Source organism: Dendropsophus ebraccatus, chromosome 10 (genome assembly GCF_027789765.1).
Source record: "Dendropsophus ebraccatus isolate aDenEbr1 chromosome 10, aDenEbr1.pat, whole genome shotgun sequence".
Lineage (NCBI taxonomy): Eukaryota > Metazoa > Chordata > Amphibia > Anura > Hylidae > Dendropsophus > Dendropsophus ebraccatus.
The window spans coordinates 78,464,183-78,480,189 of NC_091463.1; the positions used below are offsets into that span (position 1 = coordinate 78,464,183).

Sequence of the window (16,007 nt, forward strand, 5' to 3'; positions counted from 1 at the left end):
GCAGATGACACCAAGCTTTGTAGTACAGTACAGTCTATGGAGGATGTGCAGATGTTACAGGATGACTTAGACACACTGAGTGTTTGGGCGTCCACTTGGCAAATGAGGTTCAATGTGGATAAATTTAAAGTTATGCACCTGGGTACTAATAACCCGCATGCATCATATGTCCTGGGGGGAGTTACTCTGGGAGAGTCGCTGATGGAGAAGGATCTGGGTGTACTTGTAGATAATAAACTACAGAACAGCACACAATGTCAGTCAGCTGCTTCTAAGGCCAGCAGGATATTGTCATGCATTAAAACAGGCATGGACTCTCGGGACAGGGATATAATATTACCGCTTTATAAAGCCTTGGTGCGGCCTCATCTGGAGTATGCCGTCCAGTTTTGGAACCTGATTCATAAAAAGGACGTCCTAGAGCTGGAGAGGGTACAAAGACGGGCAACTAAACTAATAAGGGGAATGGAGCATCTTAGTTATGAGGAGAGATTAAAAGAATTACATTTGTTTAGTCTGGAGAAGAGACGTTTAAGGAGAGATATGATTAACTTATTTAAATATATAAATGGCCCCTACAAGAAATATGGGGAAAATATGTTCCAGGTAAAACCCCCTCAAAGGACAAGAGGGCACTGCCTCCGCCTGGAGAAAAAAAAGTTCAATCTCCGAAGGCGACAAGCCTTCTTTACAATGAGAACTGTGAATCTGTGGAACAGTCTACCACAGGATCTGGTCACAGCAAAAACAGTAGAGGGCTTCAAAACCGGCCTAGACAAGTTCTTAGAGCAAAATAATATAAATGCATATGTATAGAACCTATCACCCCTCCCCCTTCCTTGTATCCATCCCCTCCTTGGTTGAACTTGATGGACATGTGTCTTTTTTCAACCGTATTAACTATGATCCAGATCTAAAAAAATGGCTGTAGTTCAGCTGGGCCCTGGCTCTGCCAGGTCCCCCACCTGTCTAGAGTAGTCTATTTGGGAGTGTGGTAGTGGACAGACGTTTGGCAGCTTGCAGCTCAGGTGTAACCAGGTAATCTTGGCCAGTGTCGGACTGGGGTACCTTGGCCCACCAGGGAAATTGATTCTTGGGGCCCACCCAACATATAAAGACATAATCAGCGCCAAACCTTTCACGTTAGTACAGTGACTTTGCATAGAGCTGTGTATGTGAGCAGTGATACTAGTGCACTGCCAGTCACTTATACAGTTGTTACTGATTTATGCAGTTGTGGTAAAACTGCACCATTTATGTAGAAACTTTAATGAAATTCCAACAATATTGCTGTAAAAACACATAAAAAATGTCATGTGTGAACACAGCCTCAGAAGATGAAGGAAAAAATGACCATCTAGTCTGCTCCTCTATTACAATCTCCAGCAGAGGAGACCCATGACGGTTTTGCCTCACCACAAGCTGTTGGGCTGGAATAAGACTTTAAAGGACCATCATGAAAGGCACATCAGTGGTCATTAAAGCGTTAAAGGGGTACTCTGGTAAAAAAAAAAATATTTTTTTTAAATCTGATATCAGAAGTTACAGATTAGTAAATTACTTCTAATTGAAAATCTTCAGTCTTCCAGTACTTATCAGCTGCTGTATGCCCTGCAGGAAGTGGTGTATACAGTGTGACACAGTGCTCTCTGCTGCCACCTCTGTCCATGTCAGGAACTGTCCAGAGCAGCAGCAAATCCCCATAGAAAACCTCTCCTGCTCTGGAGAGTTCCTGACATGGAGAGAGGTGGCAGCAGAGAGTACTGTGTCAGACTCAAAAGAATACACCACTTCCTGCAGGACATACAGCAGTTGAAAAGTACTGGAAGACTGGAGATTTTTTAATTAGAAGTAATAAACAAATTTGTATAACTTCCTCACACCAGTTAGTTTGAAAAAATATTTTTCACTGGAGTACCCCTTTAAGGTCAATACAAAATGTCAGACAGATGTGATTAAAAGTTTAATCTGTCTCAGGGTTGAGACACCCAACAATGGCCAGAATGTTACTCAGTCCATCACAATGCAAGTGAGGGTCTGAGCACTCATTATAGGAGATGGGTTCCATTATAGTCTATGGGCCCGTCATGTGTAACATGACTGATGGAGTGATGATCTAGCCACCACAGGAGGTCTCAGCACTGACACTGACTGATCAAAACATTTCACACGTCTGCATGATGTCAAAAGTTTTTATAATTGCAGTGGAAAGAAAGCGGTAAGCATGGTGTCACACCGCTAGGTTCACACAGTAGTTTGGTCATTTTTTTGTAACCAAAACCGGGAGTGGATTTGAAGCACAGAAAGGCTCTGTTCACACACTGTTAAAATTTAAAATAACGCCAATTATTTGCCATTAAATGGCGGTTGTGCAGGAGATCCGTGAGGCTTGGGCGCTGATCAGCTGATTCAGGATTCTCACATCAAAGATGATAGGTGTTGTAGTAGACGTAGGAGTAAGATTTAAATCAATGGATAATGTGTTTCTAAGGGAATCCTCAATAGATCTGATGATCTCATCTGATGAAACCCGTCATCCATTGATTAAAGTCTTACTGTTATATCAACTACAACACCTATCATCTTCGATGTGAGAATCCTAAGCTGATCAGAGCCCAAGCCTCACGGATCTCCGGCACAACTGGACCTCCAAAGTGTGAACTTCTCATCACATACATACAGTATACATATATACACAAATAGACCTACTGCAGACATACATACTGTATACATATATACACAAATAGACATACTGCAGACATACACACTGTATACATATATACACAAATAGACCTACTGCAGTCATACACACTGTATACATATATACACAAATAGACATACTGCAGACATACACACTATATACATATATACACAAATAGACATACTGCAGCCATACACACTGTATACATATATACACAAATAGACATACTGCAGACATACACACTGTATACATATATACACAAATAGACATACTGCAGACATACACACTGTATACATATATACACAAATAGACATACTGCAGACATACACACGGTATACATATATACACAAATAGACATACTGGAGACATAAACACTGTATACATATATACACAAATAGACATACTGCAGACATACATACTGTATACATATATACACAAATAGACATACTGCAGCCATACACACTGTATACATATATACACAAATAGACATACTGCAGACATACACACTGTATACATATATACACAAATAGACATACTGCAGACATACACACTGTATACATATATACACAAATAGACCTACTGCAGCCATACACACTGTATACATATATACACAAATAGACATACTGCAGACATACACACTGTATACATATATACACAAATAGACATACTGCAGACATACACACGGTATACATATATACACAAATAGACATACTGCAGACATACACACTGTATACATATATACACAAATAGACATACTGCAGACATACACACGGTATACATATATACACAAATAGACATACTGCAGACATACACACGGTATACATATATACACAAATAGACATACTGCAGCCATACACACTGTATACATATATACACAAATAGACATACTGCAGACATACACACTGTATACATATATACACAAATAGACCTACTGCAGCCATACACACTGTATACATATATACACAAATAGACATACTGCAGACATACATACTGTATACATATATACACAAATAGACATACTGCAGAGCAGACATACACACTATATACATATATACACAAATAGACATACTGCAGAGCAGACATACACACTGTATACATATATACACAAATAGACATACTGCAGCCATACATACAGTATACATATATACACAAATAGACATACTGCAGCCATACACACTGTATACATATATACACAAATAGACATACTGCAGACATACACACTGTATACATATATACACAAATAGACATACTGCAGACATACACACGGTATACATATATACACAAATAGACATACTGCAGCCATACACACTGTATACATATATACACAAATAGACATACTGCAGACATACACACTGTATACATATATACACAAATAGACATACTGCAGACATACACACGGTATACATATATACACAAATAGACATACTGTAGCCATACACACTGTATACATATATACACAAATAGACATACTGCAGACATACACAAACATGCAGACACAACACACCTTACATATATACATCTAATCATACTAACACACACAGACTCACCAACATGGATACACAGATACAAAAACATGCAGATTACACATATAAACTATCTATAGAACTACATTACATAATATACACTATATACATGATAGAAAACACACACACACACACATGGCACACACGGATGACAGATAGACAAGTATATACACACACACTCACATGTTCAGCAGGGCAGGAAGCTTCAGTCTTCTTGTCTCCATCTTCTCTTCTCCCAGCCGGGCCCAGCAGCCTGCAGCCTCTCCCCATCTCCTGTGCACCGACTGCACACAGCAACAGGAGAGTCACGTGATTGCAGAGGGGAGGGGGGATGGAGGGGCCTGCTGCTGCTCACGTGACAGGCAGGAAGAGGGCAGCGCTGAGGCCCACAGCTGATGTAAGGGAGTCAGGTGAGCAGGGGGAGGGGAGGGCCCATGATTACAGAGAGAACGGGCCCTGATGCCGTGCTGAACTCACCCCAGCAGTGTGGGAGCCAGCAGGGGGCCCCTTGAGCTCCCGACACTAGGCAGCTTCCAAACGGGAGGCCCCTCTCTGGCTTAGGGGAAGGGCCCTGCAAGAGGGAGGAGGGGGTGGGGCCCACCGGGGGATCCCCCGGCTCCCCGGTGGCCCAGTCCGACCCTGATCTTGGCCACCTTGCTCAACTCAGGTAACAAGGCTTGTGTCACCCTAGAAGGACGGGTCACCTGACACTGTAGGGCAACAGGTGACAACAAAGGTCGAAACAGGGGCACAAGTAGTCTTCTACTTTCAAGTATTCTTGAGTATTCTATTCATTTTTCTTCTAAAGTTCTGGCAGAGCACACTTCTACCCTGGGTTGGGACTCTTAGCACAAACTCTCATCTACTACTCTGAACTGAACTGAAGTCAGCACAGCCCTTCTGCTCCAAAGGCTCGTAACACAGATAGTGTCTTATCAAGTCAGAAAACTATTATCTGCTACTGTACTAAGTATTTCTGAAGTAAAGAAAATTTTATTTATGGTAACAGGACTCAGTGATTATTGTTCCGGCACCTACACAGTAGTTACACCATCTTTGGGTCATCTCCCCTTTCTGTGGGTGGTGGTACCAATAGTCCGTGTGGGTCACAGCTCCACTCCGGACCACCATGATAAGTACCCAGGGGAACCCCTCACAGCCCGGCAGGTCACCGACCACAGGGTAAAGGGTATAGCTAGCCTTTCTAAAAGAAAAGCAGGTGTACCCAATCGGCATTGGTGTCACGACAACCTACCATCTGGCTGGGCTACACTCCGACCAACCATCACAGTAGTGGTTTCACACAGTACCATCTGGCAAGTGACCGGTCGACCATAGTGCTCCACATTATCAGTTTGGGTCATGAGACATGTGGCTAGGCCAGGACTTGCAGTGATAATTTGGACGCAAACATGTGACCATATTCTGTCCGTGTAGCCTTAGGGCCCTATTCCACAGTAACGATAACGGCCGGATCGGCCCCATTTGGCCCAATTCGGCCGATTATCGTTTGGTGAAATAGAGAGAACGATCAGCCGATGATCGTGTCATCGGCTGATTGTTCATTTAGGGCCAGACCTAAAATCATCGTTCCCCCACCGCACATCGCTACGGTTGAATAGCGGTGCGCGGCGGGCGACCGATTTGACAGGCTGCAGCATCATACATTACCTGTCAGGTCTTCTCCGCGCTGTCTTCATCCCCAGGTCCTGCGCGCTCTATCTTCAGAATGGCCGGTCAGCTGACAGAGCGCTCAGCCAATCTGCTGACCGGCCATTCTGAAGATAGAGCGCGCGAGACCCGGGGAGGAAGACAGCGCGGAGAAGAAGACCTGACAGATAATGTATGATGCTGCAAGGGCTGCAAGGACTTTGGTAACGATGTCCTTGCAGCCCTCGCTCAACGATCATCGGCCCGTGGAATAGGCCCAGTAAACGAGCGGCGATCTAGCAGATCGCTGCTCGTTTACATCGTTGATCGGGCCCTCCTCGGCCCGTGGAATACGACCCTTGGGCTACATTCACGCAAGGTTTTTGGCACTCAAGGGCACCAAGGTCACTCTCACAAAGGCACAAACCGTGCCTGTGTGAAGTGCTTGGCTTGGTGCATTTCGGTAATGTTTTTGGTATGAACCACAACAAAAAATGCACCAAAGTAAAAAAAAAAAAACAAACAAAAAAAAGCACAAAATCACATGACTTTTTGTACGTGACTTCACTTGTTTCGCTTTTTATTATGTTTGTAATGGAAATCCACACAGATAGATCCCTTGCTATGGTCACGTGTAACGTTTAGCATTATACGGCATATAATGGGTGGTAGATTATATATGCACGCTTTCCCATCTCTAGCGTTTCCTGACCAGAGACAATGTTCTTTTTCTTCTTTTTTTTTTCTTTACAGTAGAAACATTTCTGGAATAGGCGGAATGTGGCATTGCAGCCACGTGAGCCGCTGCCTATAAGACTTTCTGCATTCTTACAAATCACCCTTACCGAAACTAATTCCATTCATTGCTAACATAGCAGTGACACTGATTTACTACATATAGGGCTGCTTAGAAATGAGCAGAAAAGGAAATGTTTCTCTGATGTTTGTGGCAACCTGACACATGGTGTCATTGTTTCTCTTTTAACCCCTTCAACCATAAAGCTCCATTACCCATCAGAGGATAATAGAGTCCTTTGGCTTCCGTCGAGTTAGCATACATTGCTATACTATCAGTAGACCATGTCATTCCATTCATCAGTATCCTGTCAAAAAAATTGACTGTGTTAATATATTTTCTTTCTTGCCAGGCCTATGCCTGGTGCAGCCTTGATAGATCCCCGAATAGTTTATAGCGGAAGCCCTCCACATCATTGACTGAGAGGATGCTGGGAGTGCTCCCCCCTCAGTACACCTGACTTCTAAATTACGTGAATTCTCTTGAATTATTTAATTTCTCCCATTAGCCAATTGGCACAATATTTGTGAGTGCCATATTGGCTAATAGGAGTGCGGATCTGTCCTCACACTTTGCTTTCCTTAGAGCCTTATTAGATGGCCCGATATTTATGACTACCAACCTGTCAGGTCAGTGCTCGCTTGCTCCTCATCCCTGCTCGCTATCTGTGCTACTACACTTGCGGACAGCAAGCGAGTAAGATCAGGGGGCCGTAGGGAGCAGCGGGGGGCTGTCCGGGGGACTTTCTTTAGATCGTCCAGGTGGCCCATAGAAGATAGCGGCGGTCTGCTGCCACTCCTCCTATTACAGGGAGCGACCGGCTGCTGATTGGGATTTTGGTTCGCGCAAAAAGCCAACGATCAGCCGACATCTTGCATGTCAGCTGACTTTTACCTTTCTGCATGAGCTATTACACGAAATGATTATTGTCTGGTATCGGCCAAGTATGGCTGCTTATCACTTTAGGGGAGATTTTTCAAACATGGTGTAAAGTGAAACTGGCTCAGTTGCCCCTAGCAACCAATCAGATTCCACCTCTCATTTTCCAAAGAGTCTGTGAGGAATAAAATGTGGAATCTGATTGGTTGTTAGGGGCAACTGGGCCAGTTTCACTTTACACCATGATTGATGAATCTCCCCCTTTGTGTAATAGTACCAGCATTAAGCAGCGTAGTCTGATGACACATCCCTTTAAACAAGCGGATATTTTGCAACGATTTTCGGCGTGTGTCCTCCCTGACACCTGATATGTCGTGCCTCTGGCAACCAATATTCTGCAGCATTTTATGGTAGTCTAAGGCTTAAAGGGAATCTGTTACATTGAAAATACAGTCCAGTCTGCAGGCATCATGTTATAGAGCAAGAGGAGCCGAGCACATTGATATATAGTGTTATGGGAGACATTTCAGAATGACTTTTCATTCATTCTGCTCATTCTGTGTGTGTATGTATCACTCAGCTGTCAATCACTCAGTAAGACCGCCCACTTGACTACTTTTCCCACAAAACTATATATTAATCTATGGAGCTTCTCCTGCTCTATACAAGGCTGCCTGCAGACTGGACTGTATATCTCACCCTGGGGGCTCCCACCTATCATGTTCTTTTATATGAGCATTGTGCTGAAGGTGATTTTATTGGGTCATTATTAAGATTCTCTCCATTTAAAGGGGAAACACAACAATGTAAAAAGAAACATATAGAGAAGTGTGATCCGTCACTCCACAGAACACGTTTCGTCTGCTCCAAAGTGCAGTGGTGGAAGCTTTACACCCCTCCATCTAATGCCTGACATTGTGGATGGAGATGTAAGGTGTGCATACAGCTGCTCAGCCATGAAAACCCATGTCATAAAACACCCAGCTGGCACAGGTTTTGTGCTGATTTTTTTACCAGATGAGATTTGGTCTCTGCAGTCATTGGGTCAGCAGGGCGTTGATGATTTTGACACACTATCCACCTTAGCACTTGGCGGCCCTGCTCTTGAGTGCTCTCCAGTTGGGTTGTGCTGTGGTTCCTAAATACATCCAATTCTTAATAATACCAATCACAGCTGATTTCCTAAATGTTTGTAAAGACAGACTACATTGTTAGGTGCTGGATTTTATACAGAGAAACATAAAGGACTGTCAGCATAAAATGACCAACTGGTCTAGCTAGTCTGCCCTTATATTATCTCAACTCCTAGGATAGCCTTGGCATTGTCGAGCAGTTTACCTGTGTATAGGGGCACTCTGTCAGGCAGTCTATATAGAGGCACTCTATAAATGCTGGATACTCTGGTAGGCACTTTAAATGCAGGGCACTCTGGTAGGCACTCTATATAGGGAGCTCTCAGGCAGGCACTATAAGTGCAGGGCATTCAGGCAAGAACTCTTTATACGGGGTACTCCATACATAGGGAGCACTCCTGTAGGCACTATAAATGCAGGGCACTCTGGTAGGCACTCTATATAGGGAACACTCAGGCAAGCACTTTCTATTGGGGGTTATCCATATATAGGGAACACTCTGGCAGGCACTATAAATGCAGGGCACTCTGGTAAGCACTATGGCAGGCACTGTAAATGCAGGGTACCTTGGTAGGCACTATAAATGCAGGGTACTCTGGTAGGCACTATAAATGCAGGGCACTCTGGCAGGCACTATAAATGCAGGGCACTATGGCAGGCACAATAAATGCAGGGCACTCTGGTAGGCACTATAAATACAGGGCACATTGGTAGGCACTATAAATGCAGGGCACTCTGGTAGGCACTATAAATGCAGGGCACATTGGTAGGCACTATAAATGCAGGGCACTATGGTAGGCACTATAAATGCAGGGCACTCTGGTAGGTACTATAAATGCAGGGCACATTGGTAGGCACTATAAATGCAGGGCACTCTGGTAGGTACTATAAATGCAGGGCACATTGGTAGGCACTATAAATGCAGGGAACTCTAGTAGGCACTATAAATGCAGGGCACTCTGGTAGGCACCATAAATGCAGGGCACTATGGCGGGCACTATAAATAAGAGGCACTCTGGTAGGCACTATGAAAGGCACTATAAATGCAGGGCACTATGGCAGGCACTATAAATAAAGGGCACTCTGGTATGGCACTCTGATAGGCACTATAAATGCAGGGAACTCTGGTAGGCACTCTATATAGGGAGCACTCTGGTAGGCACTCTATATAGTGAGCACTCTGGTAGGCACTATAAAAGCAGGGCACTCTGGTAGGCACTATAAATGCAGGATAATCTGGTAGGCACTAGTGATGCACGGTGCACCGAAATATCGATACTACTATCTGCCGGTGCCTCGCACCCTCCGGTGTCCACAATCCTGCCCCCCCCCCCCTTCCCTCGGGGTCTTCCGGTACAGTGGCACAGCAACTCCCAGCATACCTTCTTGTGGGGAGTTGTTGTGCACAAGGAGGTATGCTGGGAGTTGTTGTGTCAGGAGGCTGCTAATGCACTACAACTCCCAGCAGCACACCTTCTTGTGCACTACAACTCCCTGCATACCTTCTTGTGCACTACAACTCCCAGCACACCTTCTTGTGGGGAGTTGCACACAAGGAGGAATTCTGGGGATTTGTAGTGCACAAGGAGGTATGCTGAGGGTTGTAGTGCACAAGGAGGTATGCTGGGAGTTGTAGTGCACAAGGAGGTATGCTGGGAGTTTCAGTTGTGCAGCAGCAGCCTCCCGACAAAACATCCCAGCATACCTCTTTGTGTACTACAACTCCCAGCATACCTCCTTGTGTACTACAACTCCCAGTATACCTTCTTATGCACCACAACTCCCAGCATACCCACTTGTGCACTACAAATCACCACAAGAAGGTATGCTGGGAGTTGTAGTGCATAAGAAGGTATACTGGGAGTTGTGCACAGGGAGGTATGCTGCGGGGTAGAGAGGAATTAAAAAGTGTTTAAAAAAAGTTTAAATTAAAAAAACAATAATCATAATAAAGGTTCTAATAATCCCTGTTCCCTTTTTTTTTAAAAAAAAAATATATATTATATTTGTATTTTTACATATTTTTTTTCCAAACTTTATTTAGTATTGAATTAGTATCGAGTATAGAAATAAGAAAGCTGGTATTGGTATTGAACTCAAAATTCTGGTATCGTGACATCCCTAGTAGGCTATAAACTATAGGCACTATAAATGCAGGGCACTCTGGTAGGCACTATAAATGCAGGATACTCTGGTAGGCACTATAAATGCAGGGCACTCTGGTAGGCACTCTATATAGGGAGCACTCTGGTAGGCACTATAAATGCAGGGCACTCTGGTAGGCACTATAAATGCAGGGCACTCTGGTAGGCACTATAAATGCAGGGCACTCTGGTAGGCACTATAAATGCAGGATACTCTGGTAGGCACTATAAATGCAGGGCACTCTGGTAGGAACTATAAATGCAGGGCACTCTGGTAGGCACTATAAATGCAGGGCACTCTGGTAGGCACTATAAATGCAGGGCACTCTGGTAGGCACTATAAATGCAGGGCACTCTGGTAGGCACTATAAATGCAGGGCACTCTGGTAGGCACTATAAATGCAGGATACTCTGGTAGGCACTATAAATGCAGGGCACTCTGGTAGGCACTCTATATAGGGAGCACTCTGGTAGGCACTATAAATGCAGGGCACTCTGGTAGGCACTATAAATGCAGGATACTCTGGTAGGCACTATAAATGCAGGGCACTCTGGTAGGCACTCTATATAGGGAGCACTCTGGTAGGCACTCTATATAGGGAGCACTCTGGAAGGCACTATAAATGCAGGGCACTCTGGTAGGCACTATAAATGCAGGGCACTCTGGTAGGCACTATAAATGCAGGATACTCTGGTAGGCACTATAAATGCAGGGCACTCTGGTAGGCACTCTATATAGGGAGCACTCTGGTAGGCACTCTATATAGGGAGCACTCTGGTAGGCACTATAAATGCAGGGCACTCTGGTAGGCACTATAAATGCAGGGCACTCTGGTAGGCACTATAAATGCAGGATACTCTGGTAGGCACTATAAATGCAGGGCACTCTGGTAGGCACTCTATATAGGGAGCACTCTGGTAGGCACTCTATATAGGGAGCACTCTGGTAGGCACTATAAATGCAGGGCACTCTGGTAGGCACTATAAATGCAGGGCACTCTGGTAGGCACTATAAATGCAGGGCACTCTGGTAGGCACTATAAATGCAGGGCACTCTGGTAGGCACTCTATATAGGAAGCACTCTGGTTGGCACTATTAATGCAGGATACTCTGGTAGGCACTCTATATAGGGAGCACTCTGGTAGGCACTATAAATGCAGGGCACTCTGGTAGGCACTATAAATGCAGGGCACTATGGTAGGCACTATAAATGCAGGATACTCTGGTAGGCACTCTATATAGGGAGCACTCTGGTAGGCACTATAAATGCAGGATACTCTGGTAGGCACTATAAATGCAGGGCACTCTGGTAGGCACTCTATATAGGAAGCACTCTGGTTGGCACTATAAATGCAGGGCACTCTGGTAGGCACTATAAATGCAGGATACTCTGGTAGGCACTCTATATAGGGAGCACTCTGGTAGGCACTATAAATGCAGGGCACTCTGGTAGGCACTATAAATGCAGGGCACTCTGGTAGGCACTATAAATGCAGGATACTCTGGTAGGCACTCTATATAGGGAGCACTCTGGTAGGCACTCTATATAGGGAGCACTCTGGTAGGCACTATAAATGCAGGGCACTCTGGTAGGCACTATAAATGCAGGGCACTCTGGTAGGCACTCTATATAGGGAGCACTCTGGTAGGCACTATAAATGCAGGATACTCTGGTAGGCACTATAAATGCAGGATACTCTGGTAGGCACTATAAATGCAGGATACTCTGGTAGGCACTCTATATAGGGAGCACTCTGGTAGGCACTCTATATAGGGAGCACTCTGGTAGGCACTCTATATAGGGAGCACTCTGGTAGGCACTCTATATAGGGAGCACTCTGGTAGGCACTCTATATAGGGAGCACTCTGGTAGGCACTCTATATAGGGAGCACTCTGGTAGGCACTCTATATAGGGAGCACTCTGGTAGGCACTCTATATAGGGAGCACTCTGGTAGGCACTCTATATAGGGAGCACTCTGGTAGGCACTCTATATAGGGAGCACTCTGGTAGGCACTCTATATAGGGAGCACTCTGGCACTCTATATAGGGAGCACTCTGATTGGCACTCTATATAGGGAGCACTCTGATTGGCACTCTATATAGGGAGCACTCTGATTGGCACTCTATATAGGGAGCACTCTGGTAGGCACTCTATATAGGGAGCACTCTGGTAGGCACTCTATATAGGGAGCACTCTGGTAGGCACTCTATATAGGGAGCTCTCATGCAGGAACTATAAATGCAGGATACTCTGGCACTACTGAGTCACAATCTATTAGGCTGAATTTACATGGTTTTTGTTTATGAGGAATCTACACTGATTTGACATGAGACCATCATTTAGTAAAATCTGTCTGTACTGCGCCTGAAACCTGACTGAATTCTGCAAGTGTGAACATGTCCTAACTGTTACTAGTGAACTCGGGGCTGGATCGCCTCCAGAAACACGAACGTATTAAAGCTTTTCTATCAGAGGCGCATTAGCTGTAATACGACTGCCAGGTTCCACTCCTATCTGCCATGCAACGTAAATTGTGCACTGGTAATAAAGTTATTACAAAAAAAAAAAAAAACACGAAGAGAACTTGATTGGCATTACGCACTTTGGATGGCAAGAGAGGGACGGCCATATTGGTTGCTGGGCGGGGCTTGCGCAGTGAGTGCAGAGGCGGGAGGCGTGGCGCGGCGGTGGGCGTGTTTTGTAGTGTAGCCGTGGGATCGGAGCTGTAGGAGACAGGCTGGAGTCGGGGTCCGGCGAAGCCGCTGCCGGTAAGTGCTGGAAACTCGGGGGAAGTGTCGCCGTGTGCGGGGTTATGGCTCCTGGACGTGACCGGAGTGAGAGAGGGGACGTGTGCGGGAGAAAGTGTCCGAGCTGGCGGAGGGGAGGGCAGGCTGCCGGGTTACAGCTGGGGGCAGGGACCGTGGAGGCAAAGTGTACAGGAGATGTGTGTACAGAGGCGGGGGCAGCAACGTGTGTGACCGGGGACCGGAGGGGCACAGGGGGAGGTGCACACCGGGAGAGGAGGAGGAGGAGGAGTGGTTATAGATGGGAGTAGTGGTGCAGGTTATAGATGGGAGTAGTAGTAGTGGTGGTGCGGGTTATAGATGGGAGTAGTAGTAGTGGTGGTGCGGGTTATAGATGGGAGTAGTAGTAGAGGTGGTGCGGGTTATAGATGGGAGTAGTAGTAGTGGTGGTGCGGGTTATAGATGGGAGTAGTAGTAGTAGTGGTGCGGGTTATAGATGGGAGTAGTGGTGCGGGTTATAGATGGGAGTAGTAGTAGTAGTGGTGCGGGTTATAGATGGGAGTAGTGGTGCAGGTTATAGATGGGAGTAGTAGTAGTGGTGGTGCGGGTTATAGATGGGAGTAGTAGTAGTGGTGCAGGTTATAGATGGGAGTAGTAGTAGTGGTGGTGCGGGTTATAGATGGGAGTAGTAGTAGTGGTGCGGGTTATAGATGGGAGTAGTAGTAGTGGTGGTGCGGGTTATAGATGGGAGTAGTAGTAGTGGTGCGGGTTATAGATGGGGGGAGTAGTAGTGGTGCGGGTTATAGATGGGAGTAGTAGTAGTAGTGGTGCGGGTTATAGATGGGAGTAGTAGTAGTAGTGGTGCGGGTTATAGATGGGAGTAGTAGTAGTGGTGTGGGTTATAGATGGGAGTAGTAGTAGTAGTGGTGCGGGTTATAGATGGGAGTAGTAGTAGTGGTGTGGGTTATAGATGGGAGTAGTGGTGCAGGTTATAGATGGGAGTAGTAGTAGTGGTGCGGGTTATAGATGGGAGTAGTAGTAGTAGTGGTGCGGGTTATAGATGGGAGTAGTAGTAGTAGTGGTGCGGGTTATAGATGGGAGTAGTAGTAGTAGTGGTGCGGGTTATAGATGGGAGTAGTAGTGGTGCGGGTTATAGATGGGAGTAGTAGTGGTGCGGGTTATAGATGGGAGTAGTAGTAGTAGTGGTGCGGGTTATAGATGGGAGTAGTAGTAGTGGTGCGGGTTATAGATGGGAGTAGTAGTAGTGGTGCGGGTTATAGATGGGAGTAGTAGTAGTAGTGGTGCGGGTTATAGATGGGAGTAGTAGTAGTGGTGCGGGTTATAGATGGGAGTAGTAGTAGTGCAGGTTATAGATGGGAGTAGTAGTAGTGGTGCGGGGAGTAGTAGTGGTGTGGGTTATAGATGGGAGTAGTAGTAGTGGTGCAGGTTATAGATGGGAGTAGTAGTAGTGGTGGTTCGGGTTATAGATGGGAGTAGTAGTGGTGCGGGTTATAGATGGGAGTAGTAGTAGTGGTGCGGGTTATAGATGGGAGTAGTGGTAGTGGTGCGGGTTATAGATGGGAGTAGTGGTAGTGGTGCGGGTTATAGATGGGAGTAGTAGTAGTGGTGCGGGTTATAGATGGGAGTAGTGGTAGTGGTGCGGGTTATAGATGGGAGTAGTAGTAGTGGTGCGGGTTATAGATGGGAGTAGTAGTAGTGGTGCGGGTTATAGATGGGAGTAGTAGTGGTGCAGGTTATAGATGGGAGTAGTAGTAGTAGTGGTGCGGGTTATAGATGGGAGTAGTAGTAGTGGTGTGGGTTATAGATGGGAGTAGTAGTAGTGGTGCGGGTTATAGATGGGAGTAGTAGTAGTGGTGCGGGTTATAGATGGGAGTAGTAGTAGTAGTAGTGGTGCGGGTTATAGATGGGAGTAGTAGTAGTAGTGGTGCGGGTTATAGATGGGAGTAGTAGTAGTGGTGCGGGTTATAGATGGGAGTAGTAGTAGTGGTGCAGGTTATAGATGGGAGTAGTAGTAGTAGTGGTGCGGGTTATAGATGGGAGTAGTAGTAGTGGTGCGGGTTATAGATGGGAGTAGTGGTAGTGGTGCGGGTTATAGATGGGAGTAGTAGTAGTGGTGCGGGTTATAGATGGGAGTAGTGGTAGTGGTGCAGGTTATAGATGGGAGTAGTAGTAGTAGTGGTGCGGGTTATAGATGGGAGTAGTAGTAGTGGTGCGGGTTATAGATGGGAGTAGTGCTAGTGGTGGTGCAGGTTATAGATAGGAGTAGTAGTAGTGGTGCGGGTTATAGATGGGAGTAGTAGTGGTGGTGCGGGTTATAGATGGGAGTAGTAGTAGTAGTAGTGGTGCGGGTTATAGATGGGAGTAGTAGTAGTAGTGGTGCGGGTTATAGATGGGAGTAGTAGTAGTGGTGC

The 16,007-nt window shown here is 45.6% G+C and overlaps 1 protein-coding gene across 4 annotated transcripts in view; it reads left to right on the forward strand.

The window, feature by feature from the left end:
- Positions 1–16,007, forward strand: part of SIPA1L3 (signal induced proliferation associated 1 like 3) — a 140,932-nt gene that overhangs the window by 8,713 nt on the left and 116,212 nt on the right. For 2 of the 4 annotated variants that reach the window (XM_069943508.1, XM_069943513.1), the window contains exon 1: positions 13,511–13,599. The exons of the other annotated variants lie outside the window; for them this stretch is intronic. The gene's annotated coding sequence lies outside the window, so the exon portion shown is untranslated. Of the gene's footprint in view, positions 1–13,510; positions 13,600–16,007 lie in introns of those variants that run through there. 4 annotated transcript variants of the gene reach the window in all.